At 45.7% G+C, this 5,394-nt stretch overlaps 1 pseudogene; it reads right to left on the reverse strand.

The window, feature by feature from the left end:
• Window positions 1–1,048: 1,048 nt before the first annotated feature.
• Window positions 1,049–2,871, reverse strand: LOC107125042 (annotated as a pseudogene).
• Between the last annotated feature and the right edge of the window lie 2,523 nt (window positions 2,872–5,394).

The raw sequence follows: 5,394 nt of genomic DNA on the forward strand, positions 1-5,394 counted from the left end.
TCGGGCCTGGGAGCAAAATGCTTCTAGGCAGCATAACATACTCCATCCCCACGGCCGAGCCATGAGATCACTCAAGCAACTATCTAGCAGTGAACCACCTGTGGCCTTGAGAGATATACATATTCCTGCAGCTAAGCGTTTAAGCGCATCAACACGTCTACATGCGCATACATAGGAACACTAGAAAGGAAGAATTGGCAGCTTGCTGACAGTGATATGCTCACCCAATAGAAGGCCTTTTCTGATTGGAAGCCACCAGTAGAAAACCAGTTAGACACTTTCCCCCCCCCCAATAACATTTTATTAGTAGGATAAAAAAGTGTTGATAAGTCATAACCATGAAATACTTATAACATTCGAAATATACATAAAGATCATAAGAAAAGTTAAACATTCCAAATGATACAATGATAACAAACCAAAAAAGTGTAAGCTTTAAAGAATGATACATAGTTCAATAAACATTTGAACAAAGTACTTTGTTTTAGCCTCAATTCGTAATTGAAGCCTGTTCTGTGTGTTGATTTGGATACAACAGTGATATGCTCACCCAATAGAAGGTATTTTCTGATTGGAAGCCACCAGTAGAAAACCAATTAGACACTTTTGATAGAGGCAAAATCTTTTGAATTGGAACATGTGATCAACCTCCAAATAAAACAATTGGACCCTAAAGTGATTGTGCAATGAGTAACTATACTAGGTGGACTAGAATACGACTTAATAACTGCCATTATGCTCAAAGCAAGGTTATAAGACAAAGCACAGCAGTTGTTCCTAATTCCAGAGCAATAAATCATCTATTTCTTCAGTTATACCAATGAACTGTCAAAGTTGAGAGGCAGTTCTGAACTTTTGGTACTTTCCCTGAGCATAATGTGTAAACATTCATAAATACAATTTAAAATATGTATATGCAACATATTTCCTATCCCCTGTGTGCGTTCTTTGGTGGGAAGTAAGGTGTGCACTCTGATGGAACCATTTTCAACACTGCAGACATTCCTTATGGTTTCTCCCGTGTGAATTCTTCGATGGAAAAAAGGTGTGCACCCTGGTTGAAGCTTTCCCCACACTCCAGGCATTTGTATGGTTACTCCCTTGTGTGAATTCTTTGATGGGAAGTAAGACTAGAACTACGAGTGAAGCTTTTCCCACACTCCAGGAATTTGTATGGTTTCTCCCCTGTGTGAGTTCTTTCATGGAAAGTAAGGGTTCTTTTATCACGGAAGTTTCTTCCACACTCCAGGCATTTATATGGCTTCTCACCTCTGTGAATTTTTTGATGGACAGTAAGTTGTGCACCCTGCCTAAAGCTTTTTCCACATTCCAGACATGTATATGGTTTCTCTCCTGTGTGAGTTCTTTGATGGGAACGAAGTATTCCACTCTGACTAAAGCTTTTCCCACACGCTAGGCATTTATATAGTTTATTCCCTGTGTGAATTCTTTGATGGACAATAAGGCGGTCCCTCTGACTGAAGCTTTTCTTACACTCCAGACATTTATATGATTTCTCCCGTGTGAATTTTCTGATGAGCACGAAGGGATGAACTGTGACTGAAGCTTTTCCCATAGTCTAGGCATTTGTATGGTTTCTCCCTTGTGTGAATTATTCTTTGATGGGTATTAAGATTGGCATTCTGACTGAAGCTTTTCCCACACTCCAGACATTTATATGATTTCTCCCGTGTGAATTTTCTGATGAGCACGAAGGGATGAACTGTGACTGAAGCTTTTCCCACACTCCAGACATTTATATGATTTCTCCCGTGTGAATTTTCTGATGAGCACGAAGGGATGAACTGTGACTGAAGCTTTTCCCACACTCCAGACATTTATATGATTTCTCCCGTGTGAATTTTCTGATGAGCACGAAGGGATGAACTGTGACTGAAGCTTTTCCCACACTCCAGACATTTATATGATTTCTCCCGTGTGAATTTTCTGATGAGCACGAAGGGATGAACTGTGACTGAAGCTTTTCCCACACTCCAGACATTTATATGATTTCTCCCGTGTGAATTTTCTGATGAGCACGAAGGGATGAACTGTGACTGAAGCTTTTCCCACAGTCTAGGCATCTGTATGGTTTCTCTCCTGTGTGAATTCTTTGATGGGTATTAAGATTGGAATTCTGACTGAAGCTTTTCCCACACTCCAGACATTTATATGGTTTCTCCCCTGTGTGAGTTCTTTGATGGGAAGTAAGTGTTTTTTTCTCTCGGAAGTTTCTTCCACACTCCAGGCATTCGTATGGCTTCTCCCTTGTGTGAATTCTTTGATGGTTAGTAAGACTGTAACTGTAACTGAAGCTTTTCCCACACTCCAGACATTTATATTGTTTCTCCCCTGTGTGAATTTTCTGATGAACACGAAGGGATGCACTCTGACTGAAGCTTTTCCCACACTCTAGGCATTTGTATGGTTTCTCCCTTGTGTGAATTTGTGAGTTCTTTGATGGTTAGTAAGACTGTAACTATAACTGAAGCTTTTCCCACACTCCAGACATTTATATGGTTTCTCCCCTGTGTGAGTTCGTTGATGCTGAATAAGGCTGTTCCTCTGACTGAAGCTTTTCTCACACTCCAGGCATTTATATTGTTTCTCCCCTGTGTGAATTTTCTGATGAACACGAAGGGATGCACTCTGACTGAAGCTTTTCCCACACTCTAGGCATTTGTATGGTTTCTCCCTTGTGTGAATTCTTTGATGAGAAGTAAGACTGGAATTCTGACTGAAACTTTTTTCACACTCCAGACATTTATATGGTTTCTCCCCTGTGTTAGTTCTTTGATGGGAAATGAGGCCTTTTCTTCTAAAACTTTTTCCACCCTCCAGGCATTTATATATTTTCTTTCTGTTACACATCCTTTGTTGAAGATGAATAACTGACATTTCAGTGAAATTTTCCCTGCTTGCAGTGCATTCATTCCTGTTGTCTCCTTGACATATGTTTTGTCGTAGATAGTTGTCCCCTTCTAAAAGACTAGGATTATTCCTCCCTTTAAGTGTGTGTTTTCCCTCCTTTTTCCTTGGTGCTTCCGAATATTCAAACTTCTCTTTCACATCTGAATACGTATCCTCCTTTTTCATCAGTAGGTGTCCTTCTGAATCATTCACTGACGGCCACACATCTCCTGCTGGAAGAAAGAAAGGAATAACTGGTGTGATGATCTGGCACTTTCCACAAATACCTAAGTCTGAGTCCAGTAGGACCTAAAGACTAACAAGGTTTTCCGGGTATAGACGCCACCTGGGAATTCATTTCTCCCTGCACACAGAAAACTAGCCCTGCAGGGGAACTCTCTTTGTACTCTCATGCCTGGGCTGGCCAATGACGCTTTTTGAGCGGGGAGATTTTAGTGAGGGAAGCCTCCCAAAATGTCTTCCCCCAGCTGTGGTCTCGAGGGAAGCAGCCTAGAATCCAAACATGGAAAAAAATAGGAGAAAAGAGCAGATATAATCCTCTCCTCTCCAATGCAACAGATTTCTGTCTGCTGTGAGGAGGGGAAGGGAAAGGAGTTTGTAAGCTGCTCTGAGACTCCTTCGGGTAGTGAAGGGCAGGGTATAAATCCAATCTCCTCCTCCTCCTCTTCTTCTTCTTCTAAGCTGTGGAGTCTTGTGAGCAAGAATTCTACTTTGTGAGCTACTGGCATTAAAGCTGTGAGCGAGCGATTGCTGCGAAGTCTGGGGCCCAAGCTCCCGGTAATCGGCCCATCCCCCCCCCCCGAAAAACAGTGGACTGTTCCAGTGTTTTAAAAACCATCTGTTCTATACTAATATTTTGGCATAGCTTGACAGACGTGTGGTTAACTAGACTAAAAACCAGAACTGACTCACACACCCCATACTGGGGAAGGAAAACCAGCTGCCATTGGGGAGGGGGAATCTGAATTGGCAGCCATCACCCGCCAGGCGTGCGAAATTCAACTTCACAGCAAAGCAGCATTGGGCAAGAGGGCAGGAAAGGGGGGGGGATGACTCCGGAAGGGGCCCAAGTGCTGCAGGGTGGTGCTGTGCCATTTCCCCCAGACAGGAGGGGCAGGGCCTTGATGCTGAGGAGAAAGATTTCCTCTGAAAACCTCCCTTTGCACTCTTCAGATTCTGTTAAGTACGCGGACAGCCACCAGGGGTCCGGCTAAGCAGGAGCTTGGCCCCCAAACACAAAGGGGACCTAGGATCCTAGTCCACCTAGAGTCCACCAAGAGCACCCTTGGCGGGAGATTCAAACCCTCCAATGGGGACAGAGGTGTGCCGGGTTGCCCTGCAGGGCCGTTTTCCCTTGTCTTGTTGTGAAGTTCAGTAAAGGCGTCTGAACGCATGTCCTAGTCCCAGTTCTCCATGCCGTCGAACCCGGTACTTTTCAGATTCTGTTTCATGGGGGTCTTCTGAGGTTCCAGTGACCCACTCCCTGTGCCCCCAACCCCACAACACCCCCTCTCCAGCTCCCTCGGCTCTTCCTTTCAGCCCCTGTGTCCCCTGCCCCTCTAAAGAACCCCTCTCAGCCCCCACTCCTTCCCCAGATCTCACTCTCAGCCGCCGCCCCCTTCCTAAACGTGTCTCTGGAAGCCACTTGAACTTCCTCCCATCTCAAACGGGGCCGGATTCGGATCCTGCGCCCAAGTCTGCTGCAGGATCTGCACAAAACGGGAGAAGCGGCTCTCCGTGGGGCAGGAGCGCGGGGAGGGGGGGTACCAAAGCCAGGCAAAGAAGAAGAAACGGGGTAGGGGGGCGGGTGCTCTCTTTCACCCCCTGCTACATCCCTCTCCCCTCCTTGTTTTCTGCTTTGGGTCTTGCATCGCAGCCCCCCAGCCCATATCTCACCTCTCCAACTCCTCTTTGGGCGGACCAGAACCCCCTCCGAGCTGTTCAAGCTGAAGCAAGACTCAGAGGCGCTTCTTTGCACGTGGCGGCGGCGGCGGCGGAGGAAGTGGCTCCCCCCCTCCCCCCGGCAGCAGCCCACCACCACCACTTTGCGCCCCTCTAGGACTGCGGCTCTCTCTTTTTAACCCTTAGAGACGACAGAACACGCTTAGAGTCCAGCGGCACCTTTAAGACCCACAAAGGTTGATTCAAGGTTCGAGCTTTCCTGTGCGAGGCACACTTTTTCAGATACTCTGGAATGGAAGGCAACAGTTCAGACTTACAGACGGGCCAACAGTTCATTAGCACGTAACACGATGAAGATGTTTTGAGCGATGCAAAAATAAGGATGAAAGAATAAGCTAAGGTTATAACGTCAACAGGCGTAAAGCAAAGCAAGGACTATGTCAAAATAAAGCTGAGGCTCTCTCCATTGACTCTCAGACCCTAAGGTTTCCCGACTCTCAGATTAAGGACTTTCTTGAATAAAGGACTTTCTTGAACTGGATAAGCATATGGAGCAGAGGT

Source organism: Gekko japonicus, unplaced genomic scaffold (assembly GCF_001447785.1).
Source record: "Gekko japonicus isolate JY-2015 unplaced genomic scaffold, Gekko_japonicus_V1.1 scaffold9855, whole genome shotgun sequence".
Classification (NCBI taxonomy): domain Eukaryota; kingdom Metazoa; phylum Chordata; class Lepidosauria; order Squamata; family Gekkonidae; genus Gekko; species Gekko japonicus.